This window comes from Nicrophorus vespilloides, unplaced genomic scaffold (assembly GCF_001412225.1).
Source record: "Nicrophorus vespilloides isolate i.1.1-1 unplaced genomic scaffold, Nicve_v1.0, whole genome shotgun sequence".
In the NCBI taxonomy this organism is placed as follows: Eukaryota; Metazoa; Arthropoda; class Insecta; order Coleoptera; family Silphidae; genus Nicrophorus; species Nicrophorus vespilloides.
Genome location: NW_017097083.1, coordinates 128,761 through 140,386, shown reverse-complemented (window position 1 = coordinate 140,386; position 11,626 = coordinate 128,761). Strand labels below are relative to the sequence as shown.

Genomic DNA, 11,626 nt, shown 5'->3' with positions numbered 1-11,626 from the left:
CGAAAATGCTCCCAATTTTCATAATCAAATTCAGTTATAAATTGATGCTATCTAAATATTAGAGGACTAAATTAATTAATAAATGTTCCAATTTAGCTAAGCTTTAATCTGCTATAAATATTTGTAAATGAATTAATATTAGTACATTTATTACACATTTTTCAATTTTTCTCAATTTGCGCATATTTCAAAATCCATTTGTATCACATTGTATATAAATTATTATACTAATTAGAGCTACTATTTTTTTTTCAATTTATTTGTAATATTAACATGTTATTTTTTCCTCAATTTACGAAAATTTCTAAATCAATTTTCAATATTTTTTTCCACTTTAGTAAATGTTACAATCAGAATACTGAAATGATAGAAACAATGATTTTTTTTTTTTGATAATTTGATGAAATATTCTTAATTGAGTTTGTACAAACATAATTAGCTAAAATAATATACACAAAATTACAATTAGAATAGCAAATAGAGAGAAAAAATCAAATTTATATAATTTAAAGTTTCCAAATACAAATCAAGTATCTTATATATATATATATATTTGTTTTTTGATTGCAGTTGATTCATCAAAACCGTTTTATATCTAGTAGTCATTAAAACTTGATTTTCATGTGACAGGTTGAAAACAGATGTTACATATTTCATTAATGAACATGTGCACTTTATGTTTTACTTGTCTAATTATTTTCCTTCAGTGTGATCATCAAGATGTTAACTATAATATTCCTCTTTTCAAGATTGTATGTTGAAATATCTAGAAATATTCAACCTGAAGATTTTATCGTCCAAAAATGGGTTCTTTTAGATAAAAAAAACATATGTTTACAAAAATTTACAGCTTCTAGATACTACTTTCGTTAGTATACAGTATTACCTCGCATAGTGCGGATTCGATCAATCCGGATTCATTATAGTACTGTTTGAAAATTTCAAAACAAACAAAATTAATTCACATTTGTTTTTATTCATAAATTTCTTTATACAATCAAGTCACTTTTTCTCCGATTAATTTTTTTTGTTCCTCGATTAGTCCGGTTTTGATAGTATAAATATTATGTGAAATTTCATGAAACTCAATGTGGTTACAATTTCTATGAAAATATATTTTCACTTTATTACTCATATAAAAAGAGTTAACATTACGTAAACTTCCTGTGTTTATATTGATTACTAACATATAGAATTATAGAATTATTCTTTCCATTTTAATTGAAAATATAAAATAAACTAATAATACAAGATTATTTTTTAAATTATATAAATTTGTAATGCATTTTTACTTATGTAAGTGTCAGAAATTAATAATTATTTATTTACAATTTTTTATTAGCCATAATTTGGGTCGAAAAGTTTGTTGTCTTAAGAATTTTTTTTTTAAATTACAAAAAACAAAAAATATACTCAATCTTTGCAATGTTTTAAAGACCTAATTGAAAAAATAGTGATATCAGGATTTATTTTTTTTAGCTGAAACAAAATATAAAATTAAGTTAAAATTAATATTTATTATATTTGTTAAATTAAATTAATTTAGTGCAAATTAAAAATATTTGTATAAGTTTCTTATATAATTTAAAGAAAACGAGGTTGAAATTATTATTATTATATTAATATTGTGGGTAATTACGTTGGTTTGTGTGCAAATTGCACGCTTATTTTGTGTTGAAAATTGAGAGTTGTATACATAATAGCAATTTAAATGTCTTCCATTCAGGTTAAAATAATGAAGGTAATTGTCGCTCGAAGGTTTGAAATATTTATTCGACTTTTCTTTTGTAATAATTTCATACTAGAATAAGTTTAATGAAATTATAAATTATGAAAACTGGAATGCCTTTGTGCTAGGTAAAAGACAATGGACTTGGAAGCAGGGATTTTGTTCTTAGCATTTAATAAGTCATCAATCTTCTGTATTTCTGAGTGTGTGTTGTGTTTTTTCTTTCCTGTTCTTCGAGGTCTTCCTTCTCCTCTCTTCGGAGGAGGAATTTCTGCCGCGTAATAACACGTAATTATTGTGACCGCACACGGAGTCCTCTTTATCCTTAAGGGATAAGGAATGAATAAACACCGGATAATTATGGGTTTCGTGATCGATGGCTGCGGCCGGTATTAAATTACAACACTCACTTATTACCATAATGAATACGCCGTGCGCACACAACAATAAGTCTCGTGTAACTCTAGAAGTATTGGTCAACAATAAAGCTCGGCTTTCGTCGCTTTCGTCCCCCCAGTAAAGCAAGAAAAAAATAAAGGGAATGGATTTCAGTGCACTTAAAGTATACGAGTTGAATAGAGAGATCGAAGGGAAAGGGTTTTAATATTCCGGAGGAAAAATGCTGCGCCATCCCTCTCGCTAACTGCGTGTTTTGGAAGATATATCCGGGGTAATTTGTTCATGGAGATATGGGAGAGCTCGCAATTTCTTTTTTTTTCTGCTTGATTCGAATTTTTTAACTAATGGAATACTGATATATCCTCTACCCAGGGTTTTATCTATTGAAAATTGGAGTGAGGTGATTATTCATTTCGGTGGGGCCAACATCTGATGTACTATTTCCTCTAAATGATGAAGCATTTTAATCCCGAAACATCAACCTTATCAGAAGGCAATATGGACCGAAAAAAGGGCAAGAGCAAGAAAAAAAATGGACGAGTTCCAGATTTATCACCCTGGAAAGAAAAGAGATTGATGCGCTCCGCTCCGAAATCCCGTTTTCTTTCCGATCGAATCTCGGATATGTTAATGCCACACTCTCGCGAATTATGTAAGCTAGATCCTCATACAATTTAGTCCACTTTTTTTTTTGTCTTTGTTCGCACAGTTAAAGTGTGGATTTTTTTTTCTAGCTCCTTCGGGGATGGATGGTGGCGCCATCTGTTCACATATATTTACATAATGTCCGGACACAGAAGTTCTGGGGCGCCGCGACGAGTTTCGGTTTTTCTGGCAGGGATTCCCGCCTTAATGAATATTATTTAAATTGGGCACCGCTTTGTTCGTCCGTCCCCTAGAAACCGCCCCCCTTCGATTATCTGCATACTTTAGCAGGTGTGCACAATTTGCGCTCGTGATGAGACAGAAAAATATTATCATCCCCTAAGTCCGACCCTGACCTAAGCTCATTAATTTCTCATTATTATGTCTCTTTAATGATTTAAAACTTTAACAAATATTGTAAATTTGTACAATTCTGTGAATGTTTCAATAATTAAAGAACTATAGTAAATTTCATAAATTCAAGACATTCCGTAAATTTGAACAATTATTGTAAATAAAAAATTTAAACTTTAAAAATTTAATGATACTGTAAATTTAAAAAATGCAAAAACAACTGTATAAAAAATAAACATAGAATAACAAACATTTCAACGATTTAAGAAATGTCGTAAAGTTTAAATATACATAAACTACTGTAATTTTCAATACTTTAACAAATATTGTAAATTTGTAAGAATTCAACACATTTAATACATGTAAAAAAATACAGAAAATTAAAAAAAAAATCAGAAATACTGTAAATTTAGAAATTGTAAAAACTAGTGTAAATTTTAAAACTTTTATCAAATATTTTTAATTTGTACAATACAAAAACAATTGTGAATTTTTCAAAAATTCACAAACTTTCAAAAATTCAAGTAAATTTCAGTAATTCAAGAAATACCGTAAATTTAAGAATTGTATATTTTAAAAATTTAAGAAAAACAGAAAAGATGCAAGAAATAATGTAAATTTTAACAAATATTTGCATTATTTATGCCCACAAATTGAATAACCTAATTTTTCTAAGCTATAGAATTTTTCTTGTTTTCTTTTAATGTACATAATTTAAAGTAAAAAACATTGAAAAACAAATTTAGTAAGTCCGATCCTGATCTAGGCTCATTAATTCCGCAACATTATGACGGTTTAATCTCTCATCTCACTCTGACTCTCCACTCCATTTGCTCGTGAAAAGAAATGAAGAATGGATGAGGAAGAAGATGAGGTAGAGGGTAAAAAAGGACCAGCGAAAATCCTTAATTAAATTTACTTCTGGAGCGCTTAAAACGCAAAGCAGTTTCGGTTACAATTGCATCCTTTTTTTCTCTCTCTCTCTTTTGCTTCCTCATCTCCTCCGTCTTATTTTCGTTTCTCTCCTTTTTCTCTCCTTCTTTTTTTCGCCTTCATTGCGTCAGACTAAATCGCGGCCGGAGCTTAATTAAAAATTTAAAGACAGGAGAAGCAAACACGAGTGAAGTTAATTTAAGTCGCATAACAACAAAGCATAAAGTGAATTTTTTTTAATTGCAAATACCAAACGTTTTTAGATGTAAATTACATATTACGATTTTTAAATGTTTCAGTACTTTTCTGTTTTTAAAAAAAATATTAACTCGCGTGACCTTTCCTGTAGCATCGTTACTCGCGTGGCGTCTGAGAAATTTCCGTGAAATAGAACGTTAGTAATGAATTAATATAAATGTTTAGATTAAGAAAAAAAATGGAACATAATAGCTTCCTAGCTAATAAAAATGATGAAAACAAAATCTTCATCACTAATATCGTTTGTTTCTAATTGATTATCTTTTACTGATTCTATTGCTAATTTTTGTAAAATCTTTGTCAAAAAACTTTGTTTCGATACATCTATAAACTATGATTAATTTTAGTATCATTATAATAATATTTTAATCACTAAAACTTACCCTTTTTCAAAAACCACTACTCGCGTGGCGTCTGCTTATTATGAAGAAGGGGTTGCTTCGCCTTTCCAGTTTCCAAAGTTTTAGTTGGTTTCTACCCATTGGCGTCTCACAGACGCCGCGCGACTAACAAAGGATTAAGTAAACATGAATTTGTAATATTCATTGATTAATGATTAATTTATTTTAATTTTTCAACTGGATTTGTTATACAAAGCTGAAGACAAAACGTGTTATTATATAATCACGTTATTTCCATCCGCGATGGGGGAATTGTATTAATAAAAGGATTGCATGTGACGTAATGTATTGCATTCGGTAAACGCGTCGTGACATTTCATGTAATCAGAGGAAATCTTCTGTATTGGCTCGAGGAGCCACGTTCGTTCCATTTTATTTTCCTCTCCTCTATGTATTTATTCAAGTTAAAAATGTAAATATCGCGATGCAGAAGCCACGAAATGCACGGGAATAAATGTGCCATTCCGCGTGACATCTAATCCTGGCGAAAGGGATTCTTCCTGCTGGTCCTGACATTCCTGAACCATTCCGCGTCTCGCGATGCAACCCGTTCAATTACAAATTTAAATATCCTAATACAGGCCAGGACTCCGGGACTCTCCGAAATCCTAAAGCTTCCCAGATTTTAATCTGCCGCTGAAAACTAATGGTAATTTATGTAAAAGCTTCCGACCCCGCTTTAAAAACCAACACCCTCCACCCTCTCACGCCCTCCGAATCGACTAAGATCGAACACTTTTATCCTATCAGGACCACGAATTATACCGCGATAGAATCTTCTCCCCACGCAAGAAACACCACCATCATCCCAATATCTGCTCATTATCGAAAGATTTACATAAAAAACCATTATTATTTATGACCCAACATTTTCTCTCTATCTCCTTATTACGTAATTAATTAAGTTCCGACAAAAGTCGGTTCTATGGAAATGGAGTTTCTGAAAGATTTTCCATATTTATTATCCGATTATGAAAATCACTGTTTATACGAAAATCTTCGAATCTCGCCCCAATTTTCTCGCTAACGAAATACCTGCCTTAGTAATTTACTCCCAATTTTTTGGCCTCTTCAGGTTTTTCCAATGCGAACAAAAGAACTGGAACCGATTTTCCCTTTATCGCGCATAAAAGTAATGAAACGACCGGCGTTTATGAATAATAATGTGCGATTTGGGAAACTGCACTGCTGTTGACTTTTTTTTTTTTTGTTATATTTTCCTCTAAATTACGTCCGAACTTTTCGCAGTTTTCCATGTTTTATTTGGTGTGTGTTTTTTTTTTACATGGAAATGCGGCCGTTCGCCTGACTTTCGCGCATTAACAACATCCAGTTTTGTTCGGAACCATTTTTCGATTGCATGTAACGTTAAGCAGCAATTAGCAAAAATTGATTTAGGACGTTATGTAAATTTTCGGACGGCGTTGCATGATTTCATTGTTGGCTAACGTTGGCACGCAGGATATAAAAATAACACCAGCAAACGGAAAAGCGCCGACAGCATATTGAATAGAATTATTAGCATGAACTGTTCAGAACTTCTCTTTTTTTTATTATTACTTTATGCATTTGTACATTCATTTATTTTATTAATAGGATAATGAGTAAAATCCGTTATGTATCCTTTATTTTATTCTCAAACGCAGTTTTTCCCAACGTGGGGCCCACGCTCCACATGGTGGTAATTCGAAAATGGATTATGTATATGTTACATATGTGGCATAAGAATTTTAGAAAGACATTTACATTTACCATCATGAATAACTATGATAATAGCAAATCTGAGAAACAGTACGGACATGCTTTGCTCACTGGAATCGACCGCCATCCAAGGAAAGTGCATAAGCGTATGGGCAAAATCAGGATCCACAAGCGTTTTAAGATCAAGCCTTTCATTAAAGTATTGAACTACAATTACTTGATGCCCACTCGTTACACAGTCCACCTTCCATCAGAGAGCAAGATCTCGATGAAGGACCTCAAGGATCCGATGAAGCGCAAGAAGATCCGTTTCCAGTCAAGTTCGAGAAAAGGTACAAAATGGGAAAGAACAAGTGGTTCTTCCAAAAACCGAGGTTCTAGATTATGACTCTTTATATTAATGTATAAAAACATGGGGCACATATGGCACAGAACGTTGGGAAACACTGCTCTAAGGTTTACAGTAAGAAAGTCATAGTTTGTTTTTGGGATTACTTAAATACTGAAAAAGCAGTTCTGATAAGACGATATTTTCATGATCTGTGCTATCTAAATAAAGAAAATCTTAAAATATAATTTTTATTTGCGTTAAGTTTATAGTATATAAACTCAAGTATAAAATTAAACTTTAAATAACAATTATCTTCTCAAAATCAAATATTTAATACACGTTTATATTACATAATATTTATAAGAATGCTTTTAGTGGAACTTTACTGTGGAAATCAACGTTTCCAATTAGTCTTTGATCTAATGCCTTTGAGCAAGTATTTATAGTTCAGTTTTGAATGAATCTATTTGCGTAGTTGTGTTTTAGATCTTTAGTTGTTTTATATAGACTATGTAATATATAATATATACAATACAAAATAGCTTTTAATTAAGTTTTTTTAATTGTTAAAATTATTTAATTTTTGATAATAAATTGTGAATGTGAGTTGTGAACATGGAAATTAATATCAAAAGAATAAGCTTTCAGAAGAGTTATGAATTTTATTTGCAGTAATTATAATTTTACTGTAATAAGCTATCAAATTTAAATTATTGAATTTTTGATAGCTTTTTTAGTTTGTTAAATTTCACCATAACCACACATGTTAATTAAAATTATGAATACTTAAATTATTTTAAAAGTTACAAGTTAGTATTAACATAAATTGATAGATTTGTAGTTATTATCAATTTCAGGTAAAAGGCTGTAACATTTTGCAGCTTTAATGGTTTTGCTGCAATTAGCTATCAAAAATGAAACTTCAATTAGAAATATCTAATTCGTATTTCACAAATTTTAATTATAAATTTAATTATTCAAATTAAAATTATTATTTTTAATATGAGTATATTAATAGATTTTTACCTGTTTTCTTGAAATAAGCTGTCAAATATTTGAAAATTAAAAATGCTCTGAATGAAAAGACGTTGCATCATTACTTTTTATTGTATATATTATATGATAATTAAAGTTAAAAGAATAGTAAAAATTACAGCCTTAAATATACTTATGTAGGGAGTTTAGTAGCTTCAATGGTTTGCTGCAATAAGCTTTCAAAACTGAAACATCAACTTTTTGATATTTTTACATATTTTCGCATTCTGCTTTCAACACAGATGTTAATAATAAATATGAAATAAACTGTCAAATATTTGCAAACGATAAAAGCTCTGAGAAGCAACGTCTTTACTTTTTATTGTATATATTACATAACAATTAAAGTTAAAAAAAATAGTAAAGATTACAGCTTTAAATATACATATGACATTTTTGTAGCTTTAATGCTTTTGCTGCAATAAGCTTTCAAAACTGAAACATCAAAAAGATATTTTCTCAAATATTTTCGTATTATACGATCAACACACATGTTAATTATAAATATGAGTATTCGAATTATAGTCAAAATTATTATCTTTAATATTATTATATTGAGAGACTTGTATCTTTTACGGTGTTCCTAAAATAAGCTGTCAAAAATTTGTAAAAAAAAATAAACTCGGAATAGCCTTTAAGTTTTATGGTATTATTCAAGAACTATACAATCTAAATAAAGCTGTGATTAAGCCAAGATAAGCTTTAAGACGAGCCATAAACTAATTTTGCTTAGTTGACCGTTATTACATAATTCGCTATCAAAATCTACACAAATGATTAAGAATTAAAACACGTTTATTGATAAAAAAAATACACTTTGAACATGAAAAGTATCAAATACAAATGTTGATCCATGCAATCATCCTAAAATATTTCCGTTGTCGATCGAAGCAAATCGAGTCGGAAAAGTGTCCTTTTATTTTAATGAGACTTTGGCAAAGAGTTGCACATTAAGGGCACGTGCCTCGCAGCCGTAATAATAAAATAATACCGTCGACCTCCGGGAGGGCAAGTAGAAAAAAAAAAGAAGGACCTCATGCTCTGCCCTTTCCAAGTACGTTTTATTTCATTCGATATTTTTTTCCTTCTTCAAAAAAGAGAAAAAAAAAACCTCCAGCAGTTTCACCGTTTTCCTGCCTTCTCGCCCATTTTTACTTGAAAATTTTTATCGCCCGACGCGCCACACCGGTGGAAAAACATCTCGAAATAAACGTGTTCTGGAGCTTTATTGATAATTCCATTTCCAGAAAGTGGCAAACTCCACGACGAGTGTGTTCTCGTATTATTGCTCAAACCCGACACATTTTCCCCCCCACAATTTTTCTCTTTCTTTCGTTCACTCTCTCTTTCTTTCATTCTTCCTGCCCTAAGAATAAAAAATAATAATGATAATAAAAGGACCCCCCTTAATATCCTTAATTTATTAAATGAGAGCCAGAAGAAAGGAATCGCTGGTCTTTATATATATATATGTGTGTATGTTTTTTTTTTATTGTGATTAAATTGTTTACTCCCTCTGGAAATAAAATACGCGAGGAGAGAGAAGAAATTACTCTTTGTTGCGTTATTTATTTTTAGTTTGTTACTTGTTTTTTTTTTCTCTGTTTTTGGTTCTGCTTCAATTAAGACCAATTTCAGACGCTGCACTGACGCTCCCTTAATTACGATGCGGGTAATTAATGCACTGTTCCGAGGGATTTACGGTTTGCAGAGCATCCACGAAAATGTGGAAGAAATGAAGAAAAAAAAAATTTTAAATGAAAATTAAATAAGTGAAAAAGTTTTATATGCGGCGGCATTTTTTATGCCGCGTCCTTCGTCCTCCGACCACATGAGCGCAGGAACAATTAAGAAGGATAAACGTACACATGCGGCCACTAATTGAAGCACAAAAAAGCACAACCGCATTCAGCACTTACACAGAAATCCTTTATAAATATTTTATTTAAAATCACATGCTTTTCCCAATATACATAAAAAAAATTACATTAAATTTCTTTGTACATTTTTATATTTATTATAATTACAACATTCAGTGTAACAACCATAAAACTATATAAATAATTACGAAAAAAAAAATATTAGTTTTGTTTGTAGATATATTACATATTTTATTTTTATTTATTTCATTTTTAAATGATGTTGTGATCAAATGGAAGAGGCCAATGTAGATTCTTATAAGCTGAAGAAGTGATCAATTAACATAACTTACATAATTGTACAACTATTTTGAGAAATAAAATTTCAAATTTGATAGCGAATTGCTAGAAATCTCATTCATAGCTTATGTTTTGTTTACTTTAATTTTCATATTGACAACTTATATCATTAACATTAAATTCCATTGATGATACGATTACCTATTAATTCTTCAAATGATCAAGTGGAAATGTAACGTTTATTACACAAACCTTAAGTTCAGTATAACTTTAATTGTCATATTTATATATAGAATCCATTGTCGTATCGCAGGGATGGATTTCTGGACACTGTGGAATATCTTCTTCTGTTGTCTCACGGTGAGGTTCTCTTTATGCTAATGTATATGTTTATATAATAAGGCGACTAAGAGACGCCGTGGATGTCTTTAATTCATTAATACTCTATAATAACAGTATTTTCATAAGTAATACATAAGTATTTTCATTAAATTAATCGCATACTCTATAGAGTTAATTTACTTTTACTTAAATTAAACAGAACCGTATTATCTATTAGGCATAATACCTAGGACCCACAAGGTTTCTTTGGGCCCACGATAAATAATTATTGTAGAAATCAAACCCTCGTCATCATATTTATTTATCCTTTAACCCTTGTGGACGCGCGCAGGGTATATTTTACCGACTATCTATTACATCAGTTTAAATGCTATCTTATGTAATTTTAATGTATAATTTCTTGGAAAAAATATTTTAGAAGGCATTTAGTACACAAATAGGAATATTTATTTAGTTTATTCTATTACAAACAAAATATTTTAAAAATAAAAGTAAAAACACATTTTAAAAGAGTAACACAAAAATACAAAAAAATCTATAATGTTTGTTAATCGTTTTTCAAATTTTCTTCTTGTTCCTCGATGTTGAAATTAGTGTCATTTAAACAGTAATACAGTAAATACAGTAATTTTCAACATTCAAAAATTGTTTCTATAAATTATCATTTAAAAATTAAACGCTTATCCGTCTTATCTATTAGTCAATGTTCTTAGAGTCTACAAGTTTTTTTTGAGCCCTTAACTTTGAACCACACAAAAATTATTGAAGTTGAAATTATTGTTGAGATACTTGATCAACCCTTTTGTGATCTACACTTGGTTCTCTTTTTATGCGGTAGATACGTTCCAGAGGAAAACGCATAAAAATAAATCGCACAAAAAAGGACTAGACACACGTATAAATATAAAGGATACGTTCCATAATTTTTTAAAACCGCATAAAACTAAATTAATGAGTTACAATATACCGAAAATCGCATAAAAAAGGGTTTATTAAATTTCCGAAAAATAATTAGTCTTACTATATTCTTTCTGAAATGTTTATTCATAATTTTATAAAAACGTTAACAATCATAGACAAGTTTATTAAATTTCAGAAAAATATAATCTTAACATATTCCTTCTAAATTTATACGGAAAAATTTTACAAAAAAAAATACAGAAAATTTTTATGAAAGTTAATCTTTCTTCTCATTTTTTTCTTTAGAATTATCGTCGCTATATGAGAGTGTTCGGCATAATTTGCGAACTGGTTCGAAATCACTTTCATCACTAGAAGAGATAGTCAGCATATCAGATCTATGTCCTGAAGATAATAATTCTTCACAAGTAAAATTAGA

General features: G+C 29.9%; 1 pseudogene; it reads left to right on the top strand.

Moving 5' to 3' along the window:
- Window positions 1-6,475: 6,475 nt before the first annotated feature.
- Window positions 6,476-6,801, top strand: LOC108558857 (annotated as a pseudogene).
- Window positions 6,802-11,626: the final 4,825 nt, after the last annotated feature.